The 11096-nt window shown below is 41.2% G+C and overlaps 1 protein-coding gene and 1 non-coding gene across 3 annotated transcripts in view; one reads left to right on the top strand and one right to left on the bottom strand.

The window, feature by feature from the left end:
* Positions 1-1321: 1321 nt before the first annotated feature.
* The window catches only part of Dennd4c (DENN domain containing 4C), a 130586-nt gene continuing 120811 nt past the window's right edge, over positions 1322-11096 (top strand). The window contains exon 1 of one of the 2 annotated variants that reach the window (XM_047524120.1): positions 1322-1719. The gene's annotated coding sequence lies outside the window, so the exon portion shown is untranslated. Of the gene's footprint in view, positions 1720-1763; positions 1867-11096 lie in introns of those variants that run through there. The other variant, XM_047524123.1, reaches the window with a different exon arrangement.
* LOC124965104 (U6 spliceosomal RNA) lies at positions 10663-10768 on the bottom strand. The gene has a single exon (XR_007105108.1). It is a non-coding gene; the product is annotated as a U6 spliceosomal RNA (small nuclear RNA).

The raw sequence follows: 11096 nt of genomic DNA, 5'->3' as shown, positions 1-11096 counted from the left end.
AATCCCACAGGTTTAGACAATCCAAGACTGAAGTCTTTTTTGTAAGTTCATCTCGTTAGAGAGACAGCATCACTTCCAATGTTCAAAGTTAGCCAATAGCCTACCTTACACTCAATGGGAAAGAACAACACAAAAGCATAAATACCAAAAGGCAGAGATTATTGTAAACACTTCCTGTCACATATGCTGAGTATTGATTACTGAACTGTTCTATTTAACACTTACAATTTGTTGTAATTGCTGTGGCTGGCCTGGAATTTGAGATCCTCCCACTTTTGCAGGGATTTCAGGGGGGCGCAATGTGTCCACCTGTTGTGCATTTATTTGTTCTTGAATCTATTCTGACTGCTAATGTGGTTAGGAAGGTTAGTTTGTTACTGAATACAGAATTCCAAAAGTAAAATGACAGTAAGGAACTTATGATCTAGGTTTAATATCATCCATTTCAGCAAAAATATAGACGGAATGAGACAGTAATACTCAGGAAAATGATCATTATGTACGCGAATACTCACCAGACCTGCACAAATCTTAACAGGTCTAACTTTGACTTGCCATAGAATCTGTGAAGTCACTCGCCAGTTTATTGAATTATTTTGGGGGAGGGGACCAGGAGGCAAAATATTCCAATTTTTCAAACCATTTGCTTCTTCTTCAATAATTACTTTACGACGTTGTGGAAAATACTTTGCAAAATGTGCATTATGGAGAAACGACTCTGAATGAGTATGTGCAGATAAGGAAGCGACATTTAAGGAGGCAGGAGGGTACCGATTATTTAAATGAACAATTTCCGTATTTGGAGCTCCCATCCCAAAATCTCGGCAGAAGTAGCGAAGCCGTAGCGGCCAAGTACCCTCACAGTGCCGGTCCGCGCGGGTCTCTACCGGGCCTCCGGACTCCTCAGTCACGGGTGGGAACCGAGACTCCACGACCCTCGGGGCATTCTCCTCGGCGATCCTGAGCTACTCAGCATCACTTTCCCTATCTTTGAAAACCCCAAGAAGAGCAGCCGCCACCTGCCTGAGGCCAAGGCAATAAATGCACTTCGCACGACCAGTCTGAGCCCCGCAGGAAGGGTGCCAGCAGCGCTCAGAGCTCTCGCTTTCCGCGCAGCTCGGGGCCCTCCTGACCCGCAGCGTGGAGTCGGAGGGTGCCCCGGCCCTTCAGCCTCGGACCCCGCGGGTCGCGGCGAGGGTGGGGAGCTGGCGGAGGAGCGCGGGGGCCGCGCCGCGTCGGCCCACCTCGGGGGCGGGGCTCGGGCGATGCCCCGCCCCGGGCCGCCCGCCACTCCCCTCCCCTCCCCCACGCCCTTGTCCTCCGCCCCCGCAGTAGGAAAGGGAGAGGGAGGAGGGAAGAAAAGTGCTGTTCTGTGGAAAGGGGCGGAAGGAGGGGAGGAAAAAAAGGGAACAGAAACATGGCGGTCAGCTGTAGGGTCGGCCACGCCGCCGGCAGCTCCTAGGCCACCCTCCGTTCACCCAGTACTGCTGCCCCGAGAGCGGCCGTGCCGGCGCCGCGGGTGCCCCAGGCCGTTACCCCTAGCTGCGGGCGGCGCCCCCGGAGACCCGGCCGGCGGAGCGGCGCAGGCGCAGATCGGCCGAGGCGGCCGAGGCCGCTGGAACGAGTCCCCGGCCCTGCCCTTGCCTGCCGAAGGCGCCCAGGCCGCGAAGCCGGCACCTTCATGCCCTAGGACGGCGCTGACGCGGGAGCCGGCTGCAGGTGAGTCTGCGGCGCGGGGCCTTTCGCGGAGGAACTCCGCATTGCTCCTCCGCGGAGCTGCGCTGCCAGCGAGACGGCTCCGGGCAGGTAGCAACTCCGAGGTTTGAATCCCGACTGGCCCGCCCGCAAGGCGCCGCCGAGGAAGCGGTGAGTGGTCTGGGAGGGCATTCCCGGCCTAGTTTCTCCATTTTTCGGGGTTCAGGGAGTCCCCACAACCTCGCGGTGAGCTGGGGGAGAGGCTGTGACTGAAAGGGCCTTCTCGCGCCGCCGCCCGGGCTCTGGAGAATCATTTGCATGCAGGCGCGAGGGGCCTGGGCCCGAGGGACCGCCCGGACCTCTGCCGCCTCGGTGGGGAGCCAGGTAGTGGTCCGGGGCTGGGATCGGAGGTACCCGGGGGACCGAGAGCTCCAGCGGGTGACGGTGTTTGCAGCGAGGTTGGGTACGGAGTTGTTCAGGGGAAAGAGCGGAGGTGCCCGGGCAGGTGTTACAGGTGAATTAAGGGCATTTCCTCCTCTGCCGTGCGGTGGCTGATCCCTAGGGCTTCTTTGTTGGGGATGACTTATAACGAAGGCAGCATCCAACTCCGGAGTGACTAAACACAATTAAAGTCAACTAATGGGCCTTAAGTGCTGACTCCTGTAAGAGCTGTAACTTTTCTGTATTGAGGATGCTCTCATGTCCTTTTTCTGTTTCCGCGGTCTTTTCCCTCCCAAAGACCGTGCTGCATCAGAACAAATAAAGAATGACCCAGTTTTTAAATGGTCTTCCCTGCCCCCCGCCCCATGTGTGTGTTTCTTCCACACGGGACAATTTAGGGCAGTTACCATAGTTACTTGAGCAAATATGAGTAGTGAACCCTCGGCTGCTTGAGTGCTTGTGCCTCGGAGATTGTCTAGTACTGTAACCTGAGAAATTGAACTCCTGAGTCTGCTTTAATTGTGTGCAAACCCAAATTAAGGTGTTCTTCCAAGACCCCAATTTACGGTAGGAGTAGATCTTCCCTTCCGGTTTCCCATTTTAGAGGGCGAGGAGCATAGTTCTGAGGTGCTCAGTTACTAAGTTCTCAGTAAATGTTTGATTTGCGGTGATTATATGTGTTAAGCTACCTGAAATGCAGAACGTTTTGTTTTGTTTTTTGGTTTCTTGGGTTTCTTTGACTCGAGTGAAATTAATTGCAAAAGGAAAACTTCATCTCTGTCCATTAAAGGATACACATTCTCTCGATCACTATAACTTAAAAAATTTTTTTCAAAAATTAATTTTAGTTGTAAATGGACACACAGTGCCTTTATTTTGTTTATTTATTCTTATGTGGCACGAGGATACAACCCAGAACATGCTAGGCAAGTGTTGTACCACTGAGCTACAACCCTACGTTGTTCTTGTATTACTGTTAGAGAATTGTAAATTGCCTTTTCTTGGAGTGAGCCTGGGGACTCAAAAACAGATTTGTATTCATGAACATGATCTGCCTCTCATATAGGCTTACTTTTACTTGTTTTTAAAGAAGTGTCAGAGTTTTCTGCCACTCAGTCCACATTTTTACCCTCTTGGTATCCCCACTGACCATTTTGCAAAATAGTTGATTGAGATTAGGGGTCTAATCTCAGTTAACTTTGTACATTACCTAATGTACAACCATTAAGGCGTGTTAATTTGGATAATAGAAAAGCTATGATGTTAGAAATGTTGCAGTTGTGTGTTGGAGCAACTTACTCCTGTATAATTTGTAAATGAATGCATTCTGTTGTTGAGAGTAAATATAGTATTTGTAGTATAAACTTGAGCTTTTAGCTGAAGAAATTGGCAACAGAGTTGGTGTTCGGAACAGTTCTTAAAAGCAAATGTTTTAAATTACAAGGAACTGCAATGGTGTGTGGGCTGTACAATTCAGGATGCCAGACTTAGAAGGTTATTTGGGTGAGGAACTCTTTCTAAAGACACATGCAAATTCTGTAACAAAAAAGCTAATTTGTAGCTATATGCAAGGATTTTGCATGGTAAATAATAACTAGTCACCTTTGCTCTTCATATATTGGCTAGTTAAGACCAAAACATCTCATATTTTCATTGGAGTTTCCTGCCAAGACAAATTCTGGTTTTGCATTGCCTTTTCTGTTCAATTTGAAAATTAGGTTTCAGTCTTGTGCTTACATCTTAAGTACAGGTTATAAAGTGAAAAAGAAAGCTGCTGAGTCAGTGACAGGTTGACTCATTTGATTTTTTCTGATTTGGAAAACAGTTTGTTATAATTTGAATTTCAATATAGTATACTTGCTGAAACTTAGTAAGGTCAAATAAATTTTACAATATGTGAATTATGTTATCTGTAAGCTAATACCACAGATTGTACCTCCTCCTTCCAGTTGTCAGTTTGACAGACTTGTATTAATGGGGTGCTTCGTTGTAATGGGAAACTCCTTGAAGAGTTAAAACTTGGGGGAAAAAATGCAAATAGTTTGCCTGGTATAAAACTGTAGATCTTTAGCATCAGATTGTAGAAATTCCAAAATTAGTTAATTATATTATTTGAAATTTACAATTTAGTGTTTGTGGGAAGAAGGTAGCTTATAAACTTAAAATTTCTACATATATGCAGGTGTATAAATATAAAAGAACTTTCTGTAGTATTTGATGAGTTGGTCTTTCTTTTTTTTCCCTTTCTTCTTCTTTTCCTTTCTCTTTTCCTTCTTTCTACCAGGTATTGGACCCAGGGCCACTGAACCCCAGAGCCACATCCCCAGCCCTATTTTGTTTTTCATTTAGAGACCGGGTCTCAGTGACTTGCTTAGTGCCTCGCTTTGAACTCTCTGTCCTCCTGCTTCAGCCTTCTGAACTGCTGGGATTATAGGCATGCGCCACTGTGCCAGGCCCCAACATTTTTTTTTTTCCTTTAAACACTTTTAGTTGTAGATAGACACAGTACCTTTTATTGATTGATTGATTGATTGATTGAGTGCTATGTGGTGCTGAGGATGGAAACTAGAGCCTCACACAGTACCAGGCAAGCACTATACCACTGAGCCACAACCCCAGCAGCAAACTCCCCCACCTCCCACCCCTTATCTTTCTTTTTCTTTTTTCTTTTGAGACAGGGTCTTGCTGAGTTGCTTAGAGCCTCCCTAAATTGCTGAGGCTGGCTTTGAAATCACCTTCCTTCTGCCTCAGCCTCCTGAGTCTCTGGGGTTACAGGTGTGTGCCACCATGAAAACTTTTCCTTTTTTCTTTTTTCTTTTGAAGGGAAGGTACTGGGGATTGAACCCAGCCGTACTCAATTACTGAGCTTATCCTCTGCCCTTTTTATTTTTTATTTTGAGACAGTTGCCCAGACTGGTCTTGAATTTGTGATTCGTTTGCCTCATCCTTCAGAGATGCTGGAATTATAGGCATGTGCCACCATGTCTGGCTGAAAACTTTTAATTAGAAAAAAAATAGAACATCAGCAGGCACAGTGGCGCATGCCTGTAATCCCAGTGGCTAAGGAGGCTGAGGCGAGTTCAAAGCCAGACTCAGCAAAAGCAAGGCCCTGTCTCTAAATAAAATACAAAATAGGACTGGGGATGTGGCTCGTGGTTGAGTGCCTTTGAATTCTACCCTCCTACCAAAACCAAGTTGCTGAAGTCAAATTTGTGATTTTCCTGCCTCAGTGCTCCTTCCAACCCCCAATTGCAGGGCCCTGCTTCATTTATTTTTTAATTTCTTCATTATTTCTGAAAGCATTAAATGTTACATCTTTTTTAAGTATGGAAAAAGGATCTATTAAATAGTTGCTGTTCGTTTAAATTCTCAGGGAGTGTTCATCTCTTTGGACCTTGGTTGAAATGCTGGAATTGAATCCCAGCAGCTTGGGAGGCTGAGGCAAGAGGATCACCAGTTCAAAACCAGCCTCAGCAATTTTGCAAGGCCCTAAGCAACTCAGTAAGACTGTCTCAAAATAAAAAAATTAAAAAGGACTGGGGATGTGACTCAGTGGTTAAGCACCCTTGGGTTTAATCCCTGGTGCCAAAAAAAAAAAAAAAAAAAAAAGAAAGAAAGAAAGAAAGAAGAAAAAAACAAACAAACTGCATTATAGGGAACAAAGAGCCAGTTAAGGATTTGAAACCGTTATATGTTTTTTACTTCATTTTTTGTTTGCTCTCAAATTTTTTAAATTGGTATGTTATAATTATATATAATGGTGTGATTCATTGTTACATATTCATAAATGCATACAATATACCAATATAATTTGGTCAATGTCACTACCCATTATTTCTTCTTTTCTTCCCATCTCCCTGGTCCCTTCTTCATTCTCCTGGTCTCTCTTCTATTTCCTTTTCCTTTTTTGGCAGTACCCAGGGGCTCTGTACTGCTGACCTATATCCCGAACCCTTTTTTAATGTTTATTTTGAAACAGGGTCTCCCTAAGTTGCTGAGTCTGGCCTTGAATTTGTGCTCCTTCTGCCTTAGCCTCCAGAGTTGATGGGTTTGTAGATGTGCACCACCAGGTAGCCACCCTTCTATTTTCATGAGATTTCCACCCCCATTTTTTTGGGTTTTGTATTTTTATTTTTCTTCTCTAGCTTCCACATATGAGAGAAAGAATATATTCCTTGACTTTATGAGTCTGGCTTATTTTGCTTAACATGTTGCTCTAAAGTTTTATCCATTTCCTGCAAATGACAGTTTAATTCCATTTTGAAGGATGGATTGGGAGAGCAGCTTTTATGAGGTTGCAGGTTCATCTGTTAGAAGATATTGAAGGCATTTGGTGAGAATTGATAATAGTACTGATAGGGTGGGGTGTGGGGAGGATACATTTTGAGAACTTAAATTTTTTCATATGACCCATGGGCCTTATCTTTTTAGCCTTATTTTCTCCTTATCCACTGTGTACCTGTTACACCAGCTTACTTTCAAGTTCTTTCCCTCAGAGCCTTAACATATATTATTCCATTTGCATGTTACCTTTGCAGAGATCTTTCCTGATCATGAGATCTAGTTAGGGAGATCAGTTATTGCCTATCAGAACATCTTGCTATCTATAGAATTTTTTTCCTTCCTTTTTCACATTTGTTTTACTTATTAATTTGACAGCTATATGGAGTCTGTCTCCTTTTTTACAACTTTAGATGTATTTCTGCTCTTTCTGTTCGGTTGATCTTTATTTGGGTTTAATTTTCTCAGCAGTGTTTTGTAACTTTTATTTTACAGGTTTTGCACATATTTTGCTCAGTTTATCCTTAAGTATTTCATATTTTTTGATGCTGTATATTGCTAATGATACTGTATTTTAAAATTTTTTCCAGTTGTTTGTTGATGGTGTATAGAAGCACAATTGATTGTTTCATATATTGACTTTATATCATTACTTTAGCAAACATACTTTTTAGTTTTATATTTCGTTCTTTTTTGTGAGGGGTGTGGTACCAGAGCTTGAACCTGGGGTGCTTTACTCCTGATCTTCATCCCCAGCAGTTTTTCGTTTTCTATTTTGAGAGAGGGTCTTGCTACATTGCCCAGGCTGGTCTTGAACTTGAACTTGTGATGCTCCTGCCTCAGCCTCCCAAGTTGCTGGAATTAGAGTTGTGTGATACTGCTCCTGCCTGCTTTTATTTATTTATTTATTTTTTTTGCAGTATTGGGGATCAACTCAGGGCCTTGTGCTTGTGAGGCAAGCACTCTACCAGCTGAGTTATCTCCCCAGCTCCTGCTTTTATATTTATTAGTGTTTTTCTTTTTGTAGTACTGCGGTTTGAACCTAGGGGTACTTTACCACTGAATTACATCCTTGTTCCCTTTTATTTTTATTTTGAGACAGGCTGTGCCACCATACCAGTTTCTGAGTATTTTATTTCCTTCCTTCCTTCCTTCCTTCTCCCACACACCTCTCTCTCTCTCTCTCTCTCTCTCTCTCTTTCTCTCTCTCTCTCTTTCTTTCTTTTTCTGTTGGTACAGAGAATTGAAACCAAGGGGTACTTTCCCACTGTGCTACATCTCCAGCCCCCCCACCCCTTTTTTAAAATCATTTGGAGATAGGGTCTCACTAATTTGCTTGAGGCCTTACGGAGTTGCTGAGGCTATCCTTGAATTTGCAATCCTCATGCCCCAGCCTCCTGACTTGCTGGGATTACAGGTATGTACCATCTATCCTGTCTGGCTCTTAGTGTTTTCTTCATATACAATTTAAAAGAAAGCCAGTTTTAACTTCTTCATTTGAAAATTAAAAATTTTTTTTCCTGCCTTATTGCTACAGGCTAGACTACTGTTTCCACTAGAAATACAATATAAACCACATATGTAATTTCTTTTTCTTTTCTTTCTTTCTCTCTTCTTTCTCTATCCTTCCTTCCTTCCTTCTTTTCTTTTTTTCTTTTTTCTTTCTTTCTTGTACTGGGGATTGAATACAGGTCCTCATACTTGCTGAGCTTGCAGTTTGCCAGTGAGCTGTACCCCAACATACGTATGTAATTTAAATTTTTCAATAGCCCCACACACAAAGTAACAATAAGTGAAATTTTTATATATATATTATATAATATATTATTTATAATTATTATAATATATAATATATAATAATATAATATATATAATAGATAATATGTGATATATAATATATATAATATAACATATATTTTATATATATATATATATATATATATATATAATATGCTGTAATAACCACAAACAGTAATTTCAAACAACAGACATTTTTTTCTCTCACATTTCTGGAAACTGGAAATCTGAAGTCAAGGAGGTGGCTTCTTATAAAGATTCTAGGGAAGACTATTTCCTTTTCCTATATCGGGTAGTTGCTGGCTGTCTTTAGATATAGGGGTTATTTAGGTTTTTCTTTTATTAATTTTAGTAATTTGTGTGTTTTAAAGAATTTTTCATCTAAGTCAACTTGTAATATTCCCTTTTTAACAAATTTAAATATTTTGATCGTTTTCAAGAGATAGGTTTTACTAAGTTGCCCAGACTGTCCCCAAACTTCTGGACTCAAGGGATCTTCTGCCTTAGCCTCCCAGGTAGTTGGCAATTGGTGTGTGCCATCATGCTGGCTTCCTTAAGGCCCTGCCCACATTAGGACAGGACTGTAACAGTGAGCTACACATCCCCATTCCTCTTGCTGGCTTTTTGTTTGTTTTTAATTTCTTAATGATCTGTAGTACTGTACCTTCTTTTGTTCATCATATTGGTAATTTCTGCCTCTTGCTTATTTCTTGTACCAGAGGTTGAACCCATGAGTGCTTAACCATTGAGCCATTTCCCCAACCCTTTTTAATTAATTAATTAATTAATATTTTTGGTACCAGAGATTGAACCTAGGGGCGTTTATCCACTGAGCCACATCCCCAGCCTTTTTTGTTTTGTTTTGAAACAGGGTCTTGCTAAGTTTCTTAGGGCCTTTGCTAAATTGCTGAGACTGCCTTTGAACTGGCGATCTTTCTGCCTCACCTCCCAAGTCTCTGGAATTGCCCATGTGCGCCACCACACTTGGCTTTATTTTTTATTTTGAGACAGTTTCACTAAATTGCTTAGGACCTTGCTAAATTGCTGAGGCTGGCTGCAAACTTTTGATCCTCATCTTTTACTCTCCCAAGTAGCTGGTATTACAGGTGTGCACTATTATGCCTAACTTCATTGTTTTTTCTCTCTAATCCTCATGGTTTAATATGCTTTTCTTTTTCTAGCTGCACCTCCACCCAACCTCATGTACTGGGGATTAATCCCAGGGCCTCACACATGCTAGGCAAGTGCTCTACCTCAGAGCTACAACCCCTACCCTTTTTCTAGTCTAGGTAGGCATTTTTGTCTAATTTTATAACTTTCTTTTCTAATATTAATGCTTAAAACTATGAATTTTCCTCTATTGCTTTAACTGCATTTCACAGATTGCTTTTTATTATTTCATTCATTTCAAAACATTTTCTAATTTTTCTTGCAGTTATCTAATTTCTCTTGCAATTTCTTATTTTTATTTTTAATTTAATTAACATATTAATTGTACATATTTATGGGGTACAGTGTGATGCTTCAGCACATATATTCAGTGTGTACTAATCAAATAAGAGTAATTAGCATTTGCATCTCCTTATCATTTCTTTTAAAATTCTTTTATGAGACTGCTGTGCTTTAGTACCTATTATATAAGCTCTCTCCATCTCCTTCCCCTTGACTCTTCCTAGCCTCTAGTATTACTATTCTGCTTTTTTCTACACTGAGGTAACTTTTTTAGCTTTTACATACAAGAGAGAATATGCAGTATCTGCCCTTTGGGTCTGGGTTATTGCACTTAATGTGATATATTTGTAACTTCTTTTTTGATTCATGAGCTATTTAGAAGTGTACTGTTTAATTTCTGAGTGGGAATTTTATAATGTATCTTTATATTAATGATTTTAAATTTAATTCCATTATAGTCAGAGAATATATTCTGTGTAATTCCTGTTCTAAATTTATCTAGGCTTGTTTTATAAGCCACCAATTTATCTTGGTGACTATTCTGTGTGTACTTGAAAAGAAAGTGTATCTTAACTGTTGTTAGGTGGAATGTTCTATAAATATCAAATATATCAAACTGGTTGATAATGTTCTTCAAATGGTATATATCCTTACTGATTTGCTGTATTCTTGTTCTGTGAATTACTGAGCACATGAGGGTGTTGAACTCTGTAATCATGACTCTCTTTATTTTCTTTTTTCAGGTCTGTCAGTTTTGTTCCATGTACTTAGATGATTCGTATTTTCTGTTTTTTTTTTTTTTTCTTGTGGTACTGGGGATTGAAACCAGGGTCTCTCACATGCTAGGCAAGCACTTTACTATGAAGTTCCAGCCTTTCTTTAAAATTTCATTTTGAGACAGAGTCTTGCTAAGTTACCCAGTCTGGCCTCAAACTTGAGATTCTCTTGTCTTAGCCTTGTGCGTAGCTGGAACCTTCTTTCTTTTCTTTTTCTTTTTTGAATATACAACATTTCATGAATATGTGTGTTATCCTTGCACTGGGGACCATGCGAATCTTCTCCCTGTACCATTCCAGTTTTGCTGTATGTGCTGCTGAAGCAAGCATTGGAGCATCTTTTACTATGCTTGTTGGTTATCTGCATATCTTCTTTGGAGAGGTATTTGTTAAGGACTTTGGCCCATATTTTCTCATTCTTTTTTGGCAGGGGAAGTACTGGGGATTGAACCCAGAGGTACTTTACCACTGAGCTTTATCTCCAGCCCTTTTTTCATTTTTTATTTTAAGACAGCATCTCACTAAGTTGCTTAGGGCCTTGCTAAGTTGCTGAGACTGACCTGGAACTTGCAATTCTCCTGTCTCAGCCTCCAGAGTTGCTGAGATTATGGGTATGCTCTGTTGTGCCTGGCTTAATTTTTTATTTTGAGATAG

Source organism: Sciurus carolinensis, chromosome 14 (assembly GCF_902686445.1).
Source record: "Sciurus carolinensis chromosome 14, mSciCar1.2, whole genome shotgun sequence".
Lineage (NCBI taxonomy): Eukaryota > Metazoa > Chordata > Mammalia > Rodentia > Sciuridae > Sciurus > Sciurus carolinensis.
Note: the sequence above shows the minus strand (reverse complement) of the source record. Positions and strands in the feature narration are given on the sequence as shown.